We start from the raw sequence: 26288 nt of genomic DNA, 5'->3' as shown, positions 1-26288 counted from the left end.
CAGGCTCTCGAGACCAAAACAACCAACTTGGGCCAGACCTGAAGGGTCCTCGACACCCGGCTGAGGGCCTTTGAGGAAAGACAACGTCTCACCAAGGAGATAAGCGGTCCCCGCCCTCAGGGAGCAGCCTGGAGAGCCCCACTGGATTCCAGCCGCCTCGGGAACATCCCTGGCACCGCTTCCAGGGAGTCTCAAGGGGCCAGCACAAGGCCTGCCGCACCGAAGACACTTGATGAACATTTACGTAGCCTCCCCAACTCAGCTGCCCAAACGCCGCCGACATGTGGCTGATACGTGGCCAGCACATGACTGGTATGTGGCCAACACATGGCCGATACATGGCTGACACATGGCTGATACATGACTAATACATGACTGATAATATATGGCCAACACACGTCTAATACATGGCGGGCACGTGGCTAATGCACGGGTAACACACAGCCAATGCTGGGTTAACACATGGCTAACGCCTGGCTGCCAATACGTGACTGACACATGGCTAATGCATGCTAATGCATGGCTAATGCATGGCCATTACTCATGGCTCTTTACTGGGCACCCACGAGGACCACGTCTGTGGCGTGGGGGGCACCGCCCCACTGGCGGGGGAGAAACGGGTGACGTCTGCCTGGCCCTCTGTAAGCCCACATCTCGTTACAAAGACAAGATATGGCAAACATCACCGCTGATAAGGGTTAAACAGCCGTTCAATACAACAATGGGCGAGGCACTCCAGGCAGGCCGTGATTAATTACCCAGCCAATCTCCCGGCTGATAAATGTTTTAGGAACTCGGGGCACATGGCTGTTTTTCCACACCAGGAAGAACAACAGACACCAGGGGTGGCTGTGGGGGCCGGCTGTGGTCTGAAGGGGTCGTTGTCTGGGGAAGCCACAGTGCTGGGAGATGGGGGAGCGGTTTTGTTTCCAGGGGCACATCCCATCCTGGGCTGCCCTCGCCGGCCGCCCACACTGGGGTGTGCAGAGACCAGCAACTCCAGGGACCGAGGTGCAGGGAAAGCTTGATATTCATTCTCCTTGCAGCTGCTCAGGCCTCTTCACAACAAGCCAGCCATCTGAAATCTCTCTGGAAAGTGGAATTGCAATTTAGTGTTTGCCTGCTGTGGAGGCAGAGTGAGGACTCTGGCTTGGAGCCCTGAAGCAGCTGGGGAAGCTCTCCCTTGGCGAGGGGGTCCCCCATAATATCACAAAGACACGCCATGTCCATGGTTGTGATAAGGTTGACATGTGTTTGGGTGTTGCCCAAAATTCCAAGAGGCCGAGAAGTTTCTCTGAAGGCCTGGGAGCTCTGGATGGTGTCCGGCTGGAGTATCTATTAAAAAAACAGCCATGGCATCACCGCTAGGGCCGTAAATTGGTTCGTGGATGCCCAAGGCTTTATCTCATTAAATCGTGTCACTATCTGCACTCGGCGTCCAGGCTGCAGCTCTGGGCGCGAGGGTATCTGCCCGCTTAGCCGGGGGCGGCGAGGCGCTGCTCTCTGCAGACTTGGGGACAAGTGGAATCTCCAAAAGCAAACAAAACAGAAGGGTCCGCCTCTCCTGTCAGGGTGTCGCCGGTCAGGGTGCAGCTGCCCAGCCCAGGGGGCTGCTGGGCCGGCGGTTCCCAGCAGGGAGAAAGCAGATGGCAGGTGATGAACCCCAGGCTGTCTTCTGGCTGGTGATGTCATAGCCGGGGAGGGGCTTCCGGAACCCAAGAGGCCCAAAAGAAGGGTGCTGGGCCCCCGAGGTAGCCACATGCCCCTCCTCCCTCTCTCCCTCTCTCTCACCCCCTTCAATCCTAACCGACTTGAATCCTTCATGACAAATCCAACATGTGAAGATGAATTCTTGTCGCTGATGTAAATGGGGGAGGCCCCTCCCCCAGCTGTCCCCAAGGCTCCAGGCATCAGAGGGGAGCAATTCCAGGTAGGAGTCGGGGGCAGGCTGCCCCAGCCAGGCCCAGGTCTCCCCTGCACCCCTCACTGTGGGCAGGCCATTCAGCCCCCTCGCCTGTAAAATGGGTTTGCAACAAGAACGAAATCCACAAAGTTTCCTGCGGTGCCGGCCTGGGCGAGCGGCACACCAGGGCAGTGGCGTCGGCACCCCGGCCCCCCGCTCCCCCCTCCCCCCGCCCCAAGGTGCTGGCCACTGTTTTTCTCCTCAGAACACGCGCCCAGGGCGGGACAGTGAGGTGCTCCAGGAATCAGAGCAGGCCAAAGTGGAAGCGGTGGGGGCTGACGAGGAGGAAGAGCAGCAGCAGGAAGGGGGCGCAGGGGAAGAGGGAAGTAAGGACCGGGGGGAGCCAGAACGACAGTGCAAGGGAGTCTGGACAACCTCTAGCAATTTGGGCCCATTCTAGACGCTTCAACCAAGAAATTCACATCTTACCCCAAGCCTGAGCCATCCTCGAGCCGGGTGCCTGGAGGCCCCAGCCCGCTCAGATGAGAAAGTCCCCCAGAGCTTTGGGGCAAGGGCAGAGCCAGGCAGAGGGCAGGGCGCTTGGCCACCGGGTCAGGCCCCCCTGGTGTCCGCAGGGGGCCCGGCCAGCAACAGGGGCCTGAGCTCCCAGCCGGGAGCAGAGATCAGAAATCACCAATACCCAAGCCTTTTAAAGCCGCGGGTGGTCCCTGCGCTAATGGCATCATCTCTTTGTCTGTCCTCAGCGGCAACAAACTGATCTATAAAAGGTTTTAAAAGTGCTACAAATATCTCCTGCGGTCCCCCCAAGTCAAATGCATTGGGAAAATGGCTGATTGCATTGCTTCCTGCAAAGCTGGGTGTTGGTACGTGGTTGGTGGACTAAGCTCACTCCAGGGTCCTTGTGCCTCTTCCTCCCATCTTGGGGGGACCAGGGTGAGGCAGGCATCAGGGTGGGGCGGGCATCAAAGTGGCGGTGCGGACAGGGTAGCGTTGCCCGGCTGGATAGGGTGTGAGCTCAGCGCCTATGGATGTGGGTGATGACCTCAACTAGAGGCACGGAGGCAGTGCCTCTGCCTGCCTGTCTGTCTGTCTGTCTGTGGTCTGTCCCCACCCCCTGCCCTGTGGTCGTCTGGGAATCACCCATGATGCTTCTGAGCTGGGTGGTCTGGAGAAGCTTCCGTTTGGCCTCTGACCTCTTGTCCTGGCTGGCGAGACTGCCCTCTATGAGCCCATCTCCGGCCCACCCCCTCAAGGAGCGGCATTTTCCCCAGGACAGCGGGCATAGGCATGGGGTGGGAGAACTGGCAGGGCTCAGCTTGACAATGGGGGTTCAGCGTCGCGTCCATTTCCGCAACGCAGAGGGAAAGTGAGTCGCCTGGTTGCAGGCTGAGTCGGCTCAGCTGGTGCAGCTCGGTGCCCTCACACACGCGGTGAGGCTCCAGGATGACAAGTGCACGTGGCTAGTGGGCAAGCTTGCAGAGTGCACAGGAGGACAGCACACACACAGGCACACAAGCACACACACAAACATGTCCACCCGTACACATTCCTGCACACACCTGTACACAGCCACACTCCCACAGTCACACAGACTTGGGCACGCTCATTTATATACCCCACCACATGCACACACGTGCGTGCACACACACACACAGCCTTTTGTGCCTCACTGTCCTTCCTTCTAACCTTTCCTTCCTGATTAAACCTTGGAACGAGGCCGTCCTAGCCCAGGGCCTCCACACACCCACATGTGTGACGAAGTTGCTCCAAAGCTCTGTCCCTCACATCTCATCTAGAAGCCGTGGAGGCTATCCACGTCTGCTCCTTGGATTAAAGTCCATGCGATGAGCTTTGGGTTGGTATGGGGCCCAGGTCAGGGGCTCCACGCAGACCTCATGGGTAGGATAAGGGGAGGGTAGTCCCCACCAAGAAAAGTCAAGGTACCATTACCAGAGGGGGTAGACGCCAGGTGTCAGAATGCCCATCTTCCTCGGCAGCGGAAGCCTGGCCTTTAAAGCACCACATACAGGTTGACAAGGAAATTAAAGCAGAAATTTAAAACATTTCTGTTAACAAACAAAAACAAAGATACAAGCTATCTGAACATGCGGAATGCAGCAAAATGGTAACAAGAGGGGAGTTAATCACAATGCAAGCCCACATTAAGAAACAAGAAAAAACAAAATAAGCCATTTAAACTTGCCCCTAAAACAACTTGAAAAAGAAGAGCAAACAATTAGAAGGAAATAATAAAAATTAGAGCAGAAATAGTAACCCAAAAGGCAATATGAAAGATTTGTGAAAATAAGAGTCGGTTCTTTGAAAAGATAAACAAAACTGGCCAACCGTTAGCGAGGCTTACAAAAGAAGAGACAGAACCTTCATAAATAGAATTAGACAAGAAACAGGAGAAATGACAACAAACACAAAGGAGCATAAGAGTCGTGGTCTGATCACCTTGAGGAAATGGACACATTCTCAGAACACTACAGTTTATCAAGACCAAACCCGGGAGGGAACATTTGAAGAGACTGATGACGAATATGGAAATTGAAATGGTGATCTAAAAGTGCCCCCCCAAAAAACGCTCAGGATCAGGTACAGGTGAATTCTACCGAGTCTTCAGGGAAGAGTTTGCACCTGTTTCCCTGCGGCTTTTTCAAGGAGTTGAAGAGGAGCGGGGCTTCCTGGCACACCTGCGAGACCAGCATTCCCTCCCGCGAGACCAGACCAGGACCCCACGCAGAGGGAGGCCTGCAGACCAACAGCGCAGAGGACCGTGGGGGCAAAATTGTTGGCAAGACTCTAGGATGTCATTCACCACACATCAAAAGGTCATGCACCGTGACCTTGGGGTTTGTTGCCAGGACGCAGGGGTGTTTTAACGTGCCCGGATCCAGGATGTGGTGTCCTATAGTGTCAAGAGAAAGGGCGAAGACCATGTGATGGCGTTGGTAGATGGGGGGGCGTTTGACAAGATGCAGTGTCCCTTTATGCTAAAAACTCTTCCAGGAACTTGACATAACGCAGCCACGTGTTGCAAGCCCGCAGCCAATAGCAGGCTCAACGGTGAAGAACTGGAGGCTGTTCCTTCAGGACTGGGGACGAGGCAAGGGTGTCTGCACCACCACTTTAATTTGGTATTCCAGGTCTTGGCCAGAGCAATCAGACAACGGAAGTGAAGGGAATCAAGGTTGGGAAAGGAATGAAATTTTATTTGCAGGTGCTGTGATGGCACAGAGTCCCAAAGGCCCCCCCACCCCAAGGGCTACGAGAAACCGCGAGAGGCCGGGGAAGCGGAGGGTGGGCATCATCCTCAGGGGCCTGCTGCATTTTCACATGCAGATAGCAAGTGAGAAGGGGAACTGGGGGACGGGCCCGCTGCTGATCACATCGGAAAGAGCCGAAAGCCTAGGAGTGGATTTGGCAGGGCGGGCGGGAGACCGGTGCCCCGGAAGCTGGAAGACACCCCTAGAAGACTAAGACAGGGCAGAGGAGATGGGTGTTCACGGATGGGAAAGTTAAGAAAATGACCGTCCCACCGAGAAGAACGTAGAGATTGGTGCAAGTGCTGCCGAGACGTCACCTTGCCAGTGCTAGCCCACGCTGCAAGGTGACAGTGACGAGGACAGAGCGGCCAGGAGGGAAAGTGGCCTGGGGGCTGGGGGCAGAGTCGAGGGCCCGGGTGGAGCCGCGTGGTTTATGACGGGGACCATGTTTTTGGATTTCAATATCCACTTGCTTTTATTAACACGGTGGAGCGGAGCGGAGCCCTGACCAGCCGCGCTGGGCGAGCTGGGCCACTCTCGAGCGGCACAAAGGTGGGCTCTGGATGGGCTATACCCAACTATTAAACGTATGGAGGAGTGTGCGGGTGACACCCTCCCCGATGCGGAAGACAGAGGTGCCTTTGGGGATTTGACCCTAATGGCAAGGGAAACGAAAGCAAGAGCAAGCACTTGTGACTCCATCACAGTGCAAAGCTTTTTGCTCCGTGAGAGAAGGTACCAGCAGAGTAAGGAAGCCTAGCAAGTCACAGGTGACATGGGGGACACCCGAGGCACGCAAACACCATTCAATTTAACAAAAAACCCGCAACAACAGAATTAGAAAATGGGCAGCAGAGCTGAATAGACACTGGCTAGGGAGGCTGCACGGAGCCCACAGACACATGGGAGACGCAGGGAAGAGTTTGCACCTGTATCGGCATGTCTCATTAGGGAAACACGCTCAGAACCACAGCGGATGTTGTTGCATACCCGTGAGAAGAGCTGACGTCGAAAAGACAGCTCACAACCAGCGCTGGCTAGGGTGTGGGGGAGCAGGGGCCCTCATGCACTGTGGGTGGGGGTGCAGGCATTTTGGAAAGTGGTCCGGACCTCCCTTGCAAAGCTGAAAAGAGAATGCTGCCTGACCCTGCACTCACGCCCTTGGGCACCTGTCCAGGTATGAGGCCGTCGACGCCAGACTCACAGGCGCCTCCGTGTTCAATGCAGCATCACTCACAGCAGGCGGGAGAGGGGAGCAGCCCCGGTGCCCACTGACAGTGAGTGGAAGCGCAACAGAGACTCTTCAGCCATAAGGAAAGATGAAAGTTTGCCATTTGCAGCAAAATAAAGGGAACTCAGGGGGGCTATGCAAAACAAAATTAATCAGAGAGATAAGGACAGATGCTGGATGATTTCACTGAAGTGTGACATACAAGGAGACTAAGGAGAGAAATGGACATAACAAAATGAAAGCGAGTGGGTATTGAAATCCAAAAGGAGGTTACGGGGGGTGAAGAGGGTGGGACAGGGGAGAAGGGGGTTTTGTGAACAGTAGTGGGTGTTTCGTATCCAAAAAAAGTTACTCAAGAAAAAATATAGGACCACAGAGGGGAGAGAGGCGGCTGGATTGCGGGAGATGGGCTGGACTTGTGAGTAGGGGGGTGGTGCCAGGGACAGGAGACAGGGACAACCTGCACCCCACTTAGAGACCAGATTTCAAGGTGGGGCCTGTGGTAGTTGCTGGGGTAGTTGCTGGGGTTCTCTGGAGTGGCCTACTGCATCTTGCAAGGGGCTGGATTCCTCGGCCTGCCTTAAACCACACTAGCTGGGGACCCACGGACGTGCTCTCTCGCGCCTCTGGAGGGCAGAAGTGCAAAGGACGGGGCCTTGAGCTTGGGGGTGATGTTCTTGAGCACAAGGGGGCACGAGCAGGTTTGAGGGGAACACTGAGTGCCTCAGTGGTGGGACAGGTTCTCAGATGGTGATGGGGCTTCTGAGGAGGTGGAGCCTGAGTTGTGGGGTGCGGAGGCTGGAGTCGGGGGTGGGAGAGCGGTTTCCAAAGCTGTTCTGCCCAGGGGCCCGCTGGCCCCAGCCCGCCCCCGCGCCTGCCCTGGACTGTGGCCTTTAGGAGCCTCCCGTGTCCCTGCTCTGGGAATGCCCTGCAGGGGGGCAGGTGGGTCTGGGTTGACTCTGGCCGTGAGCTCCAGCCCTCCAGGGTGGAGCCCAAGGATCCGAGTGAGACTTTACGGAAAGCTTAGGCTTGGCAGGATTCCGGGGGGACCTCAGCGGGGGATGTGCTCGGCCCAGACCCCCAACGTCCCAGCTGCCGACGCTGTCCCCCAAAGCTCTGTCCTCCAGCTGCAAACTGGAGGGAAGCCTGGACAAAGTCATTGTTGCAGGGACTCTGGATGCCCGCGCAAATAAAACTGGACCTTCACCAGGGAGCGGCTTCTCCGACGCCCTGGTGTCTCCACAGCACAGAAGCTTCTATTACCAAGTGGGAAACTGTCCAGATTTTAACATACTACAGAGCTCGGTGCCGCTTGGGCAGCCCTGACTGCCCCGAAGGGGGTTTTTCCATATGTGTGCAGGGGCCATGAGCGGCCGCGCTGCGGCTGCTGTGATTAATATTTACCAGGGTGCCGCTGGCTGCTGCGGTGCCCGGTCGGTCAAAATGTCAGCTGTTCTCCACATCGTGATTTGCATGAAATCTGTGTAGACACAAGCTGTTCTGCAACTTAGGGGCCGTGCACACAGCTGGAGGGACCCCATCAAATGTCCAGAGAAGCTCACGCCACCGGGTCCCCCTGACCACCACGGGCCTCTGGCTCAGGAGCAGAATGCCCAGCCCGCAGCCGGCACTCAGGAAAGTTACTAGATGAAGAAGGAAAGGCGTGGGGCCTCTTCCCCCTTCTCTTTTCCCACAAAACTCTCTCATGGAACGCTCGGCCTCCCCAGGCGGGCCCCGATTGTCACCGGAGGCCTCAACGCCCAGTCAGAGCAGGGCCAGATCCAACAGGTGCTCAGCAGACACCTGGTGATGGGTGATGAACAGGGAGGAGACTCAGAAATTCCTCTCAAACCCACTCAGCAGGGGCTCTGGATGCAGGGAAGGAGGGGGCACTTCATTCATTCACTAGAGGGGGAGGTGGTACCCTAAAAGTGATGGGCTGCTGGTGCCAGGAGCAGGGACTCACCCCCGGCGCCCAGGACCCCGCAAGGCTAGCGTTGCCAGCATCGCCTCCGACGGGCAAGAAAACTGAGGCTCAGAAAGGTGGCGTCACCCACGCAAGGACGCACAGCTGAGCCGCAGGAGCAGCGGGCACTGCCGGGTCAGAAAGGCCCACCCCGCTGCTGGCGCAGAGCCTGGCGCTGAGAGGGTCTCCCACCCCCCGGAGCAGGGGAGTCTGCCCACCTCTGCCCTGGGGGCAGTAAACGGTCCCAGGGGTGCAGGGCACATTGACCAAACGTTCGATCGTGTCCCCACTGCTCTTGGGGGCACAGCCAGGGCCTCACCTGGCGGAGGTCTGCGTGCCCGCCCATGGCGCATGTGGCAGGGGGTCAGAGGGCGCATGGCCAGGAGCAAGGGGGCGAGGGGGGCAAGCGTGCGGGGAGAAGGTGACTTCCAAGGGGAGCAGCTCTCGGCAGATGACTCAGGCCAGCCCCAGCACGGCAGAGGAGCCAGGTGGGGGCCTTTGAAGAGAGGCAGGCTTGACGATGACCCCGCAGCCCAGGGGAGACCCCCCCACCTTCCGCGCGGGAGCTGCCACCTCATAGCTTCAGCGATCAGGCCCTGTCCCAGGCCCAGGGCTCACATGCTCTGGTGTGTGGGGTTATGGACATGGAGTGGCTTTGGGGACTCAGGAAAGGCCCTCCTCCCCCTCCCAAGTCAGCTCGGCTACCAGAGCTGCTCCCGGTGTCATCTCTGTCTCTGTCGTGCACAGGCCTCTCTACCTTTGGGGAGAAGAAGCACCTGCTCCTCCTTGTATCAGCTCCAGAGGCCACCCTGTCCCGCTAGGTGGTCTTAGGCCCCGGTTCTTTGCTCCCCCTAAGGCACACTGCACATAGCACCAGGTTCCCATGTCCCCACGAGACCGTGCGCTCCGGGGTCCAACACCCAACACTTGGGGAGTCCTCGTGGAAGGACAGGAGGTTTCCCCTCATGCCAACAAGGCAGTGCCGAGGTCCACAGAGTCAATCAAGGAGTGCTCCCTGGAGGAGGGGGTGTGGAGCCCAGGCCCATTCTCTGCCTCTATTGCCCAGCAAACTCTGTGACTCAGGCCAGTGCAGTGTCCAGCCCCAGCAGGCGGAGGCTTGGACATCCCTCCTCACCCCTTCATCAGAGCATTTGTGGGAGCACAAACCCCGGGGGTCTCAGCTGTGGGCTGAGGGCTTCCCAGTCCCTGTGCCAGGCGTGGGGGTGCCCTTCTAATCAGGGGTCCTGGTGGCAGGAGGTCCACCATGCCAGGGCACAAGCCCATCGGCTCCCACACACCCAAGACCAGGTGCGCATCTTGTCCCTCCTGTTAAGCGCACCCCATGCCCTTCGGAGGGCCGACGGGCTCGGACCGACCCGGGCGGATCTCGCTGCAAGACTCGCCCCCTGTTCTTTCCTGACTGCGTGTTTCAAACCTTCTCCTGAGAACAGTGGGGTCTCCCTCCAGGAAGCGCCCCCCTACCTTTCCCTTTGTCCCTCTCTTCCTCTTTCCTTTTCCCTTTTCTTCTAGGCCACGACCGGTGACCGCTCCTCGGAGGTGGGGAGGGGCGGCGGCCCTGGATGTCGTCAACCTGACTTCATCTCTGGGGCCGCGGGAAGCCAGCGCCACCCACACGGTGTCCCGTGTTCAGGCAATAGAGGAAAAGTGAAAAGAGCTTCCACCTCCGCCTCGCGCCCTCCGCGAGAGGGAGAGATGCTTCTGTCCCTCGCGTTCCCACAGTGAGATCATGTAAGTTTTTAAAACAACACAAACATTTACCTTGGCAGGCAGCCCGAGGAAAGAGCCTGCGTTACGGGCACGACGAGCGGCTGACAAAAGACAAGATGCCCTCCCGGAGGAAGCCGGGAACGTGGCGTCTCTGCAGAAAGTCTATTCAGGGGCTGCCAGAGTCAAGGCGCCGGCCCCGCGGGCCCCCTGCAGGAGGGCAGCACCCGCTAGCGACGCAGGGGGCTCTGGGGGGGTCTCTGGCCACCTCCAGCCTTAGGGCCCGCTCGGGCGGGTTTTGGCCAGGCCTTGGACTTGCGGGATGGTGCGGTACCCGCCCCTGAGAGGGCTCGTGGCCTGGGGCGGGGGCGCCAGCCCTGGAGGTGTGAGGTGCAGCACTGAGGCTTCTACTCCCCAGAGCGGGGAGGGAAAGCAGGAGGACGCCTGAGGCTGGGGTGAAGGGATGGCCGCAGCGAGGAGATGGGTGCGGGTCGGGGTGAGTTCCTGGGGAGCCTCCTGATATTTCAAGCAAAGACGCGGGAAGTTCTGGGAAAGGACACAGTCCCCACGTGGCTGGGAACCAGTCCTGCCGCTTGGACCCGGCGCCCATGGGCCTCTCGCCCTGCTGCGCCTCAGTGTCCACGGTGAAGACAGCCAAGGACAGTGCCTGGCCTGGGCTTGGGAGGCTGAGGAAGGCCAGTTCCAGCTGCTTCGCGGCTCAGCTCCAGGCCAGGCGTCTGCTCACGTGGGAAGGAGGCGGGAGCGGGCGGCAGGAGAGGCCCACTAGAGCGGCCCCCGAGGGCACACAGGCAGGGGCGCGGCATGACTCGAGGTGGTCCTCTGGACCACCAGGTCACCCCCTAGAAGCAGTGTCCCACCCAGCTGGCCCTCGGGGTGACAAAGTCACCCCTTCCTCTGCTGCCGTCCCCATGACACCTGCGTGCTTCTGCAGGTGCCTCTTCCTGCAGGGGGTTCACTTTACATCTCAGACCACGGGCAGGAGCGGGTGACAAGGGTTGGGCTTTGGGAAAAGCAGCTGACTCCCAGTGGGGAGGCAGGATTTGGGATGCTGGGAGCCCCGGTACCTGATGCTGGGTGCTGGGGTCGTGCCTTTAGCCCGGGAACTTTCCATCTGGGGTTCTGGATTTTCAAGGGGTCCGCAGTTGGGGTCCCTCTCATTGCAGTGGCGCCACAGAGGTGACGGCATTTCCGGGACCAGCAGCAGCCCCAGGGGTGGCCCCCCAGGGACGGGGACCTCTCCTGCATAGGCCCCCCCTGCAGAGAGGAAGTCGGGAACACCGTGGGAAATTGAGCCAGTGGGGTTGGATTACCTCCCAGACTGGGCCCACTGACCTTTCTCCCAAGAAAAAAGCTCCCAGCAAGCAAATCCAGGCCTTCACCCGCCACCCAAAATAGCTGGCACCTCCGGTCTAGGCCCCCACTTCCTGAGGAAGCTCCTCCTCGAGGCTGGGAACAATGGGGCATTGTGTGGCCCCGGGCCTCCCAGACAGGAAGCCAGCCAGGGCCGGCAGAGCATCCGACGGTGACCCCGCCACCCCGGGCCCACACGTGCGACCCCAGTGCCAGGTGTGGCCAGGCTTCCTTCAGCTGGAACGGGGCAAGGCAAGGGGGCAGGAAGTGCCAGAAGGCCAGCTCACCCCTGCTCGGCCAGGCTGCAGTGGGGGCGTGCATGGGCCACGAGCAAGTGACGGAATGGACGGGCAGACTGACAGGGAATCAGGCCAAACTCTCACTGACCCTGGCTGGGCCAGCCTGCACCCCCGGAAGTTTCCCCAGGACAATGGGCACAGTCCCAGGGCAGTAGTCCCATCCGAGCGTTTCTTCTGTGCCCAAGACAGTGTCTGGCGTGCAGCTCACCGCTCGTAACTTCCCAGGCCTCACCTCCCTGTTGCCTCCCTTCCTTGCTCGGGCCGCCCGCGTCCCCACGCCACTCCTCAAATGCACTGTGCACACCTCCTACACTTGCTGTTCCACCTCCTGGCATGCCCTTCCATTCCGGAGTCCCCTCCCCAAAGTGGCTCCTCTGAGCAACTTGTCTGCCCCTCGCTGTGCTTGGCCTCTGTCCCCTCATGTGGTGCCACCTGACACTTCTTGATGGTATCTGGGCACCGGCTGATTTCTGCTCTGGGAGGACAGGGACTTTGCTGACCTGCCTGTCACTAGAGCTGGGGTCTGCAACTAAGAGGTGCCCAGTTGTCTCCCGTTGAATGAATGGATTAGTGTCGGTGTGTGTGTGGCTGAGCAAGATAGTCCCACTGTAGAACTGGGAGTTCAAAGCGCCCGAGTGTAGGGAGCATCGGGCGAGGAGGTAGGGCCTTGTGAGCACACAGCAGAGACACCACCAAAGGACCAGGGCCGACTGGGAAGCCATGGAGATTCAACAGGACAGGGACAAAGGTAGCTGGTCAGGGAGCAATAGGACTGCAGACAGAAAAGGGGCTGACGGCAGTGCCAGCTAGTGCTCCTGGGGCTTCCTTAGAACCTCCCGGCCCCAGGCCCAGATGCAGACACTTGGAGCTGCTGCTGCGGGACGTCAAGTGAGACAGTTAACCTCTCTGATACTCACAGGATGATGGCAGCTACCATGCTGGGTGATGCCCTGAGGAGGTCCTGCCTCTGCTGTCAGTGCTCTGGAAATGCTAGTATTGGGTGAACCATAGGAAATCACAGTTTTATCAGATCAAGAAAGTCAAATATTACCATTTCCTATAGTTTAAAACAAGATGCCTTGTAAAAAATAAACAATAAAAATCAAGAATTAAGAGGCAAAACTGGCACATACAAAACTGCTAATGCCTTCATATTTCACAGCAGGAAATCGTAGAGAATTATAGGCTTTTGCATATTAAAAAAACAAGTTAAAAATGACTTCACTTAGGGCCTCCCTGGTGGCGCAGCGGTTGAGCGCTGGGCTGCGAAGCTGCCCACAGCCTCTGTAGTGCTAGTTGGATCCCCGGCTGCCGGTGAGGGTCTCATATGGCGCGCAGACCTCTCCTGCCGCCCGCTGCTCCCCTCAGCAGTGTCCTTCGGTCCTTCTGCCTGCTCTGCTCCCCGCTCTGGCTCTGGTGAATTCTCTCACCCTCCCGCGCTTCTGACTGTACCCAGTGCTGGTATAAATAAATAAATCGAAAAAAGACTTCACTTAATATTTTTCTTAATTTCACTTCTTACAAAAGGAAATTTAAATAAATTATCTTTTGATAAAGAAAAAATAAAATAAAATGCTTTGTAATACAAAAATGTTTCTAGGGCACAAAGATGAGCACCACAAAATCACATAACAAATTTTTAGCATGATGCAACTATTATTTACAATGAAAACTGTGGAAGTCTCTTTGCAATAAAGCCCAGAACTTGGTCCCCAAAGTTACGAAAGAGAGGAGTTTAGATACCCAAAAAGAGTTCCCAAGGGATGACAGTACTTTTTCAGACACAGAAATCAAGCTCTCACAGGTGCCTGAATTCGATCAGTTTCTTGGGATAGACTCACATCAACCAAATTCTCAGGAGGCTGATGTATAAACCACCAGGTCTCTTTATCCCCTTAATGAAACGACTGTGTCGTTCAGCCAGATTGGAACCTTGGGCTGGCTCCCCACTACTTGTGCTTACAGAACTCAAAAGAGCCTCCAAAGACAGAAGGGACCACGGAAGTCACAGAAACACCACCCAGGAGAGAGAAACACCAAGCAACTGCCCACTGAGCACCCAGAGGAATCTGATGAATGCTGTGAGTCACAGCGACAGGAACTACAGCTGGAGACTTAGCAACGCTCTCCCCTATCGTGTTGGCTGAATGTGAGCACATCCTTGTCCTCGGAGCCCTTCTTCTGTCTCTAGGTTCTGGGAAAGTAATGCCCTGTTAATGCTCTGGAGCTCCCAGACCCACCAGTGGGAGAGAGAATTGCAATCGGTGTGTGGCCGGGCATCTTCATTTGGAATGTGGGAGTCAGCAGGGAGAGTTCCGGGGCTCGCTGCAGACCTGGGCCAGCCTTTGCCCTCTGGCTTTCCCTCTGGCTCCCAGCAATAGGCTGGTGTCCCCGGGAAGGGGGTCTGGAGCAGGGTATGTCCAGGGGCAGGAACAAGCTGATAGCTGAGTGGCCTGCACACCCCCACCTGGGGCCCCAGCATGTCTGCAGGGAGGGGCCAGGGGGACAGAAGCTGGGAGCAAGTCTGCTTTGGCATGTCTCAGAGAAGCCACAGAGAACACCTCAAGCAAAATCTCCAGACCCACGTAGCCACAGGCCTTCCTCCTGCTGCCTTGGGGTCTCCGGTATCTATGAAAGGGAGCAGACGCAGAATGTAGGGCAGAGCATGGGGTTCTTGAGCCTTCTCCTTCCAACCCACCCTCCCTCCACCCGTGACCTGTGGGCTATGAGGGGAGCTGGAGATCCCCCAAGCTAAAGAAGACATGTCCTCACCCTCTTGGAGCTCTTGGGCAGGAGCTCCAGTCCAGACTAGTCCAGGTGTCAGGTGGCAAATCTGACAAGTTCAAGGGAGGCTGGGCAGAGGGTGCCGCCCCGGGTTAAGAGAGGGGACAGTGCACCCGGGGGAGAGAATGGCTGTGGAAGTGGCAGAAACAGCACGTGCAAAGGCCCTCAGGCAGGAGGGAATAAGGCGAGAGAAGACAGAGGATGTGATTTGTTCTTCAGTCGTCCCAGGTCATCAGAGAGAAGGGCCTGGAGGGCCTGGGGGAGAGCAGGCCATCCCAGATGAAGGATGATGTCAACGCCACCCCCCGCAGCCAGTCCTAGGAGACCAAGTTCCCTTCTGGGTTGTTTCCTTTCCAGCAACCACAGCAGTCCTGGGAGGGACTTTGACACCCCTGCTTGCCACGGGAATGGTGAGGATCAGAGAAGGTGTTTGCTTTGCCCAAGGCCACAGAGCCGGCTTGGAAGGGAGTAGGGACCTGAACCCAGGACAGACTGATGCCGCATCCCCATGTGGGTCTGGGGCATGGGTGAGGGCTTCCTGCCCCCCAGGGACCATCCCTGGGAGTGTCCTTGCCCTCTGCGGTCTGGGTGCCTGAAGAGTAGACCTCACCCAGCAGACACCCTGGGAGACGCAGCCGGGTGAGCGTGCGGGCACCACTCCGCTGGCGGGGGCAGCTCTCAGCAGCAGCGCAGGGCTCAGGTGAGGACCCTGTTGCCAAGAAGCGCTGCTCCAGCAGCACCATGGGTGCTTCCCCAGCTACACAGGGTGGGAGACTGAGCCTGGAGAGGGCTCGCTGCTAGAGGGCCTCCTGGGGGGAGAGGCCCAGAGGCTGCCGGACTCCCGGGCAGGGCTCAGGGCCCAGGGCGGCCAAGCCATCTGGGCCCAGACTCAAACACCTGGCCTGTGAGGGCAGGAAGCAGCCCACCCTGCCCCCGGGGGTTTCCCGCCGCCCACAGCAGCCAGATGGCCCGGGGGTGGGGGCTGAGGCAGAGAGGGGAGCCCGGAGCCCCTGCACAGATGCTTCTGTGGCACCGGGCACAGAGCGGCATTCCTGCCTCGGGGATTGGGCCTGTTTCTGGGAAGGAGAAGACACAGGCGCCCAGCACCCAGTGGCCCTCTGGCTGTATCGTTTCAGAGAAGCCCAAGGTTTAGAAAGAATCTGATTAAGCGTCTCCTCTGCAGGCTGCTTGCACGGAGGGGGGCGGCATATGGGACGTGGCTCACCCGTGAGCAGGTGACAGGGGCTCGTGACCCCGCTGGGTCTGCATCAGCCCACAAAGTGGGAGCACCATTATCCCCATTTTCAGATAAGGCAACTGAGGCTCACAAAGGAGAATATAGTCCCCAGGCTGCCAAGAAAATAAAAATGCATATGTGGTCGCCAGTCACCAAGGAGGGCCCCAAAGGTGCTCGCCTCTCGCTATTCATTCATCCCCAAATAGGACCTCCTGTGTCCACCAGACTGGCCTGAGTAGGGATTTGTGTGGCTTCTGAGGCCAGTCACAGGCGCTGTCCTCTCTGCCGCCAGGCAGGGAGCGCCCGAGCAGCTGCGTGAGGGGCACCACAAAGGCCACTCCTCCAGGCCCGGCGGACCCCCGGCGGACCCCCGGCGGACTGGGCAGCTGCCCCATGCGAGGCCCTAGGCCAGAACCACCTGCTGAGCCGCGCCCAAATTCACGACCCCCAAACTGCGGGGGAGAAGAAGCTTTACGTTTTAATCACGAAGCTTGGGGGCAATTTGTCACGCACAAGAGAAAACCTATACAAAAAACTACACATTGGGAAAAAACAGTTGCCAGGCACATAACTGAGAACCCGTGGCTGCGGAACGCAGCAAGAACGATCTCGGCCCAGGGATGAAAGACAAACAGCTGTAGGAAGACGGGCAAAAGGTTTGAACAGGCATTTTACAAAGAGCATCTGAGCAGCCGATAAATGCGTGAGAAGATACTAAACATGGCTGGTGGTTCAAGTCACGCCGCGGTTCACCTGCAGGTGGGCCCGCGAAGAGAGTCTCATGACACCGACTGGGGACGAGTCGGAGAACACCAGGACCCACGTGTATTGCAGCTGGGGGTGCACAATGGTGCAGGCGCCTTGCAAACAGTTTGGCAGTTTCCTACCAATGGCAGCACGTATTTATCACATGACCCAGGAATCCCACTGAAGGTAATTCCCCAAGAGAAATGAAAACTCGTGTTCGCACCCAAAACCCTGCACATGAACATTTATAGTGGCTCTATCTGTAATCGCCGAATCTGGAAACAACCAAAATGTTCCTCAAAAGACCAGGCCTGTCCCTCCAGCAGAGCCCTGCTCCTGGATAAAAGGAACCACTGCTGTGCGGGCCGAGCGCGAGGAGTGCGAGGCGCGTTCTGAGAAAGAAGCTGGACTGCAATGGCTGGTGTGGCTCCGTGGATGTGACATGCTGGAAAGGGCAGAAGACAGCCCCGGTGTTTCCGGGGGTCTTCTCTGGGGTCCCCCGCCCTGATTGCGGTAATGGGACAAGAGCGTCACAATTCCTGGAAATGCACACCTGGAGGGGGTGAGCTTGAAGTAGATTATGCCTCGATGGACTTGACCTCAGAAATGACCCCCTCAGAAGAAAATAGACAATGGCCTTGGGGACCGTGTCTGTGCCACCCCAAGGCTGAGGAGCCCAACCGTGTAATCAGAACTTCTGCGTGACCAAAGCGAGCCAGAAACTCGCAAACAAAAAGGCTGTGAGTCTGATCAAAAGCCAAGCGACACACTCACGTCGACATTAGGAGACTTATATTGTAGACAAAGACCTCATATCCCTAATATCTAAAGTGTTTCCACAAGTGAGGGGAGCGATTAAAATTGATAAAAGAAAGGGACAGCTCACTGAAGAGGACCTGGATAAATGGGTCCTAAACATACGGCGAGACGTGCACTCGCACTCACAGTAGAGGAACACAGATTAAAATGACGTCGGCTTGTTTGTTTTTACCTGTTGGATGGATTTAAAAAAACCAGGTTCCATCATCCGCTGCGTTGATCGGAAAAGCTGGCGTTCTCCCTCGCCCGTGGCCGGCGGGACTGAAACTTGGCACCGTCCCTAAGGGGGCGGAGGGGTGACAGCTGCAAGAATGACAAATTCATAATTTACTTCTGGAATTAGCAATGCTAAAACTTTTTTCCACAGAAGTACTTGCACGTACGTAAACCGGAGCCCGCGCAATTACTCGCTGAACCGTGTTTTATGATAAAATCGGGGGAAAATATTGCTCAGAGAGAGGGAGTGAGAGCAAGAGGGAGAGAAGGGTGGAACCTTCCCTTGTCAGTTCAGTGACTTTTCAGTTACCTCATCACCCCCCACCCTTAGAAAGCTCGGAAGTTGCTATTTGACACTTTGGGGGTCTCTCAAGAATCACACCAAGAATCAATAGTCAGAAACCTACGTTTTTAAACTTGATTTCCAAGTAAATCCTCTTAGAAGGAAAAAATGTAGTTTTGTTTACTACTACAGCCTATTTTACATGGCAATTTGTAAAATAATTGCAGTTAGATTAAGAATTCACTGACTACTCAGCTCAGTTTTAAAACATAGGGGGAAAAAATCCCCTCCCATTTGACAAGGATGCCAACATCACTCAACGGGTAAAGAATAGTCTTTTGGACAAAGGATGCTGGGACAACGGGAGAGACACATGGAATAGAATGACCCTGGGCCCGACCTCCACCTACAAAAATTAAATTTCCAGTGGATCAAAGATCTAAATGGAAGCACCCAAATGATCAAACTCCAGAAGAAAATACAGGTTGCAACATTCAGAACCTCGGTTTGGCAAAGAGTTCTTAGACATGGCACGAAACGGATGAGCATCAAAAAAAAAAAAAAAAAATTGGACTTTTTCAGAATTAAAAGCTTTTGTGTCTTAAAGGATACCACGTCTTGAAAGTGCAAAGATAACAGAGGATGGGAGAAAATGTTTGCCAGTCACATATATGGTGAGAAACTTGTGTCCAGAACATAAAATCAATGCTTACAACACAATAATGAAAAGACAAATAACCCAGGTTTTCAAAAAGGGCAAAGATATTTGTGACAACACAGAAGGAACTGGAGGGGATTGTGCTAATGAGGTAAATCAGACACCATGGGATTTCACTGTTTGTGGGGTGTGAGGAAAACAGGAAGAAACCGCTAGACTCGAAGCACAGAAGGATGGTTACTAGAGGGGGTGCGGGGCCCACTGGTGGGCAGTGGATAGCGACTGGACACTCGGAGGCAGGCCTGGGAAGAAAATGTAATTTTGGAACCAGATTGCGATAAAAAATAATAATAAAATGAAATGGAAATGGGTAAAGAACACGGATATGCATTTCTCTAAGGGAGATGGACGCGTGGCCACGAAAACGAGCCCGCACTCAGCAAGGAGCCGCTTGCTCACGCCCGCTCGGGCAACAGCACCGGAAAGTCCAACAACAGCAGGTGTTGGGGAGGACGTGGGTCAGCTGGAGGCCTCGCCTGCTGCTGGGACTTCAGAATGGTTCAGGTGCTTTGCAATCACTATGGCTGTTTCTCCAGTGATGAGTGTGGCCCCGCAGTGCCTAGTCCCGCAGAAACGAAGCTTGTGTCGACACAGAAGCGAGCATGTGGATGGCTACAGCTGCATTATTCACAATAATCAAAAGCAACCCACATTTCCATCAGCTGATGAGTGGATTAAAAAATGTGGTTTATCTAGACAGCGGCATATAACAGGTCCGCTGTGAAAAAGAATCCAGTGCTGACACAGACAGAGCATGAATGAATCTCAAAAACCACAGGGCTAAGTGAAAGAAGCCAGCCACACGGACGGGCAGCATGTGGGTCCACACACAGGGAAATCCAGAGCAGGGAAATCTATAGAGAGAAACACCAGGTTGGTGGCTATTTAGGGCTGGGTATGGGGGGGTCAGGGGATAGGGGGCTGACAGCTGAAGGTTAATGATGTGCTTTCTTTTCGAGGTGATGAAAATGTTTTTAAATTTACTGAATATACCAAAAACTATTGGATGATACATTTTAAATAGACTCGCCTGTGGACTTGGCCATAGCCCTCACGTGGTGTGGGTGTGAACGGAGAACGTCCAGAAAGACCCCACCTTCTGTACCTGGCAATGATCCATCGTGGCCCAAGCCCCCCTTTGGGTTCTTTCCACCTCCCCGAAGAGCCGTTCGAACTGCCATTACCCCCGGGGAGGACATACGGTGACGGGCTCTTCGGGGAAGAATTAGGGGATCTGATCATTTTTCCTCCTTGACAAGGAAGGACGGGGGACAGCTGGGAGATGCTGGCAGCTGTTAGGCTCTTTGAGGGAAAATGAAATCTTAATTACAACTCAGTTTCCTGTTAATGGCTGAAAGGAAGAACAGATTCCCTAAAGTGGGGTGTGAAAACTGTATTCCCCAGCAGCATTCCAAGGAAACTTATGAGCAATGCAAGCTCTCAGGCCTTCTCCCACACCTGCTGGCTCAGAACTAAGTCCACTGATGGGCAAGCTTGTTAATTCACCCAATCAACAAATCTGGTGCCTCCAAATACACCTGGAATTGCTGGAAGCCCAGGATCAAATACACAGGTGAACAAAGACAGTCCCCCAAAGCTGTGATTGTGACTTTATTTGGAAAAAGGGTCTTTGAAGACATAATGAAGTTCAGGATCTTAAGAGTATCATCTTGGGTTACTCAGCTATAGGTGTCCTTAAAAGAGACAGACGATGCAACTGCCATTAAAATTCTAATGTTATTCTTCAAGGAAATAGAACAAGAAAAGCACAATTTATATGGAACCATAAAAGACCCTAAATAGCTACAGCAACTGAGAAAAAAGAACAGCAAAGGCATGTTACCTGATTTTAAACAACATTACAAAGCAATGGTAATTTAAAAAGCATGGTATTTGAATAAAAATGTACACACAAATCAGTGGAACAAAACCAGAAGCCCAGAACTAAATCCACACATGGACCGATAATTTATAAGGGAGCCATGGAGAAAGGAACAATCTCTTCAATAAATGGTGCTGGGTAAACCTGACAGCCCCATGTGAAATCATGAAGTTGGATCACTAACTCCAGACACAAAAATAAATTCTAAATGGATGTAAGACTTGGATGCAAGACCTGAAACCACAAGATGCATAGAAGAAAACGCAGGTGACAGGTTTCCTGATGTCAGTGATAAGAGACATCTTTGGGAACCGACCCCACTGGCAAGAGAAATGAAAGCAAAAATAGACAATTAAATGAAGGCGATTTTACACAGCACGAGGGAATATTAGGTTCAAAATATTCTCAATCTTCTCAATACATACTTACACATCACACAACCAACAAGGGATCAATGTCCAAGGTATGCAAAGTACACGCCCAACTGAAAAATTCTGCCCAATTAAAGAACGGGCAGAAGATCTGAATAGACACTTTCATAGGGGGGGACAGACAGATGGTCCCCAGACGTATGAAAACACGCTCAGCAGCACCCCAAGCAGGGCAGCACGATGGGGGCTGCCTGAAGCCATCATCTCACACCTATGGGGATGGCTTCCGTCAAAACAATGCCAGACAAGCGTTGGCGAGGATGTGTGTGACGAGGTCCCTGTGCCCTGTCGGTGGGGATGTAAATCAGGGCGGGCATTTCGGAAAGCCTTGCTTTAGCAACTGAAAATTGGAGAACCATTCAAACCAGCCATCCTGGATCTCTCCACAGGACGGGACATCCCCAGCTCCAGAGAGTATCTCCCCGCGAGAGCTACGACGCTGGCCGGGGGAGCACCCAGCTGCAGGCCCGACGGAGCAGGGGTCGGGACGGGCCTGACTCAGCCTCCCGGGGCCACGCGGCCAGCGACACGCGGCGTAATGAACGGAACTGAGGGGGTGGCGTGAAGCGAGGTGAGCCAGCAAGAGAAAGGCAAATCATGGATGATTTCACATATTTGAGGAACATAAGAAAGTGAATAAACCAACAAAGCGAAATACAAATCAAGCGGTGGGCACGGGCCGCAGAGCTGAGAAGAGGGTCGGGGGAGGTGGAGGGAGGGGGCGCCGGCCCGGTGGGGTGTGTTTTGGTTTTGCTTTATTTTGTTTCTGTTTTTTACTTCCAAAAGACGTTTGATCACCATGGAAGCGTACCTTTCTATTTTTTATGAACAGACTTAACATTTTAAGCTCAGCTTTAAGCTTACAGAAAAGCTGAGCAGCAAGTAGAGGCGCTCTTGTGCAATCGCCATTTTTAACAACAAAGCGAGACGAAAGAGAAGACACAGAGACCACGGAAGACGGAGGCAGCGGCGGGGGGATGTGGCTGCAGCCGGGGAAAACTGAGCCCCAGAAGCCGGGAGAGGACGGACCCTTCCTGAGAGCCTTTGGAGCAAACCCAGTCCCCTGCCAACACCTGGTCAGGCTTCTAGCCTCCGGGACTGTGGAAGAATACATTTCTGTTATTTCAAGACACCCAATTTGTTACAGCATCGACAGAAAAGTAATATACGAGATGAAAAAGGGCCGTGACTTTATAGGGCTATGCTCTCGTGGGGCAGATGGACAAGAAGAGAGAAGGGCAGGGGTGCAGGGAAGGGGGAGAGAGAGCTGGGTGGGTGGGCGATGGCTGAAGGGGGACAGATGGTGGACGAATGGCGGATGGACGGATGGAGAGGGATGACAGCCAGACAGACAGGCACTAGCGAGGCGGCAGAGCTGAGTGATGTGCTAGAGAAACTGAAAAGGGGGTGCGGTGTTGAAAACTGGTGAGTCTGCCACTCAGACATAGGGAGGCTGTTCCCAGAGGCCTGCCTGAGCAGGTGTGCGGAGCGAGGAGGCTGGCCGAGCCACAGCGGCGCTGCCGAAGCAGAGAGTGGACCAGCGATCTGTTTCGGAGCAGGAGCTGCCGGCTGTGGAGAGGCCTGGGGCCCAGCAGCTGGCAGACAGTGCTGTTCACGGACGCAGGGAAACTGGGTGTATTCGTTATCTGCTGCTGCATAACAAAATCACCCCCAAACTCAGCAGAGCCGATGAATACATCTCTGGGGTGGGGGGCTGGGCTGGTGTTGGCTGGGCAGTGCTCAGCTGCAGGCTCCCGTGGGGAGGCCGTGTGAGGGCCCCTCTCACGAGGCCACAACACCAGCGCCCCAGCAGGCCTCTCCACAGAGCAGCTGACCAGGGGCATGAGACAGCGCACGAAGGAGGGCAGGATGGTTGTTCGCGACCTCATCTGGGCCGTGACCTCCCGTCATGCTTGTCGCTTTCAATTCCTGAGCAGAGTCACGAGGTCCCCCCAAGGGAAGGAGACACAGCGTGCGAACCCCAGGGCCGTGGGGAACCACTGTAGACCCCGCCTGCCCCTGGGGTGAGAAAAGCTTTCATTTAAGATAACGTCACTTCTAGGTGCTTCCGAGGGAGTAATAGGATCGCTTGGCTGACGGGGGAGACGCAGCTGCAAAAGGAATGAATGAATGAACGAATGAGCAACTGGGGGGATGAATAGGTAGAACTACAGGCAGTGGATGGTCCACTGCTGATGGGGCAACGGCCGTCCCACCAAGGTCATTTAAAAGACCCCCCCCCAGCAGGCCTCGTTCCACAGCCCGCCCTCCCCCTGCCCGCACAGACGGCTCATGGGAGCATGAGCTCAGAAGTGGGTTTCTGCCCAGCCAAATGGAAACCTGGGCTTCCATCCTGCTAGAGAGCCATGTCAGCGAGCTGGGGTCCGCAGAGGGGATCTTGGAGACCTGCTGAGGGATCTGGAGCTGCACCGGCCAAGCCATCAAGTCCAGGCCAACGAGCTTGAATTATGACAGAAGGATTAGAGCCGGTGGAAACTTGGAGCTCACCCACAGACGCTGGGACATTTGTTTTCTGTCTGCAGCCTCGTTTTCCAGCTGCACGGTACACTTAATCCAACATGAAGTATTGCATATTAGATTTTCTCCCTGATGATGGTCTTTCACTCTCCGGTGACCTCTGGACCCGGTGGGCACGCTCTGGTTGCTCTGCTGTGTGGGATGTGCCTGGCTGCGGCCGAGCCTCCTGGGCCTGCACCTCACTTTCTCCCAGGGCCCCGCATGGACGGCAGCTGCCATGAGAGGCAGGAGCCTGAAGCAGGCACGACCTGTCAGTGAAACAGGAGCCAGGCTCCGAACTGGGCCATGGGAGCGGGAACGCCGAGGATAATTGGTACTGTCAGGGCAAGACGGAGCCTTCTCCAGACTAGCTGGGCTACTGGGGGTGAAGATTCTAAGCTTCAAAAGAGCCTCCCGGACTCCAGGCTATTAAGTTATTACGGCTGATTACATGCAGCGGGGCCTCGCTGGCGGCCCCTGACTGGCAGCGCTCCTATGATTTTATGGGAACGGGCTGGGATGGGGAAGGCTGAGATCACCGAGAAAAGCAGCCCCGCCCGGCAGAGGCCAGATGAACGGGGATTTGAATTTTCATTCTGACCTCGTGGCAGACCCAGCTGCAATCCCTCACAATCTCCTGCTCCCAGCGGCCCTCTGCGCAGCTGACCCGGGTTCCTTGCAGGCTTCCCCTCCTCGCAGGGTGGGGGGCAGGGGCGGGGGAGGCAAAGTGAAGGTCAGGGGGCTGTTGAGGACCCAGCGTCTCCCTCGGCCCTAGCTGGCTGAGCCCCATGCATTACCTTCCAAATCCTCTGTCCAGAATACACAGAGGAGAGAGCAGAGCAGCCACGGAGCCCTAGACTCGTCACGTGAAGGCAGTTTCAGAGCTTATTCACATTGTGCGTTCACCCCGGAGTGCCCCGGGGTGACTTGTATTATGCCGCTATAACAGAGGGGCCCAAAATAATAGCGTCTTGGACAACACAGAAATTCATCTCTCTCCTACCAAGGTCTAGGGTCACAAGCCAAAGTTAGTGGGGCAGCTCCAGTCATCACAGACCCAATCCCTTTGACCTCATTTCTCTGTATCTCACATAGGGAGCTTCCCTCTCAAGATACAAAATGGCTGCTCAGATTCCTGCCATTACTTCTGCATTCCTGGAAGAGAGGGCTGATAGCCCTCTGAACTCAAGGTAGTCTGCAAAATTCACCTCCTCCAGGCAGACATCTGGGATTGATTATCCATTGGCCAACTGGTCAACCGCATCTCTGGCCCACCCTTCTGTCAACTCTGTCCTAGCCTTCTTAGCAGACTGTTTCCTGAGGCAGAGATCCCATCTCTTCTTTAGGGTGTAGCCAACCATTACCCCTAACCCCTGATCTTCCTCCCAGGCACTAAACACCCAGGCCTGAGTGCTCTGGTCGGTTTTTAGAAGAAAGCACACGCTGCTCTCAAGGTAGAGAGCTCTGTACTGGCAGGGCCCTTATCTGGCACCTGTTTCATCCCCAGAGCTCGGCACGTGCCTGAGCTACAGAGGCAATCATTTGATTGATCAGCAGTCAGTTGAATGAAGACCTTCTTGGCTAATCACAGTAATAACAAGAACCACTGTGCCTGGTGTTTACAGAGGCCTCCTGTGAGTGAAGCAAGCGGCAGACGGTAGGACAAGTAGGAATTAGCCAACATGTTCTGCCAAAAGCCAGGTAGCCAATATTTCTGGCTTTGTGGGCTGGGAGGTCTCTGTCAAAAATACTCTACTATAGTAGACATAGAAAATATGTAAATTAACAGCAGTGGTTGTGTGCCAATAAAACTTTATTTGCAGAAGTAGGTGCAAGCCAGCTCTGCCCTGGGCCTTGGTGTGCTAACGTCCTATCTAAAACAGAAAATACATGTCACGTGGGTGGAGATGGAGACCAGCAGCCCTTTGCAGAATGACCGTGTGGGTGCGTGGTCAACCAGGCAGGAGAAGGTGCCAGAAGACCTGATGCCAGGTCTGTGTGGACCCATTTTGGGGGTGCTCTCCTGCCCCGTCATACTTTCTCGAAACCACTGCCTCTCATGGCAGCAGAGCATGGGCGCACGGGACCCCAGCACTGGGGATTGACTGACCCAAGGCGCCTCGGGCACTGTGACACAGCCTCTCTGCTCCACCTCAGGTTGGGGACACACAGATGAGTGCCGCAGAGGCAGAGGAGGCTGACTGCAGAGAGCGCCAAGTGCCAGGGGACCCAGGACTCCCCAGAGGGCCTGCACCAGCTCCTGGGAGCCCCCTCCAGGGCTCCTCCCATTCCTCTCCTCTCCCAGAGGCCCCTCCCCTCAGGTGTGCCCCATGGGCCTTCGTTCTCCCTCCTTGGGGCTCAGGTGAGTGGCTGCTCCCCCCACTGCGGACTGCGACACCTCCTGGGGGAGCCACCACCCTCACTGTCCCCGCATCTCCTGCCTGGGCACCCACTCTTGTGGTTCAAGGGCTCATTTTTCTGGAGCGCTCAGGACATTACCCAGCTAAATGAAGAATGTGGAATACTTGAAATTTCCACTCACACACTCCTGGAAAAAACACATTAACCTTTAAGAAGGGAATAATGGCTGCGTTCTCAAGTGACCTTACGGATTAACCCTCCACAAGCACTTTCTGGGGAGGATGCGGGGCCCATGGCAGGGACCCAGTGGGTGCAAAAGACAAGGAGAACGCAAGCCAGAAGGCTCCCGGGCTGCCGCGGACGGGCAACAGTGAACTCCCCACTGCCGCGGACACTGGCCTGGCCTCGGTTGGCACCCAGGACCAAGCTGGACCTGCCGGGTGGGACCGCGCAGCAGCCGGTGCTTGGCCCGGGCCTCTGAGCCAGCTGCAGCTCCTCCTGCGGGCCA

The 26288-nt window shown here is 55.7% G+C and overlaps 1 long non-coding RNA gene across 2 annotated transcripts; it reads left to right on the top strand.

Moving 5' to 3' along the window:
- The first annotated feature begins 1718 nt into the window (after window positions 1-1718).
- Window positions 1719-24545, top strand: LOC119236888 (uncharacterized). Of its 2 annotated transcripts, none has more exons than XR_008553061.1 (4): window positions 1719-1930; window positions 9921-10139; window positions 13751-13934; window positions 24515-24545. It is a non-coding gene; the product is annotated as an uncharacterized LOC119236888 (long non-coding RNA). The 2 variants fall into 2 exon arrangements; XR_005123158.2 differs by lacking the exon at window positions 24515-24545 and adding an exon at window positions 21292-21610.
- The last annotated feature ends 1743 nt before the right edge of the window (window positions 24546-26288 follow it).

Source organism: Talpa occidentalis, unplaced genomic scaffold, assembly GCF_014898055.3.
Source record: "Talpa occidentalis isolate TD23 unplaced genomic scaffold, MPIMG_talOcc4v2.1 talOcc4.10, whole genome shotgun sequence".
Taxonomy (NCBI): Eukaryota; Metazoa; Chordata; class Mammalia; order Eulipotyphla; family Talpidae; genus Talpa; species Talpa occidentalis.
This window is presented reverse-complemented; position numbering and strand designations above follow the sequence as displayed.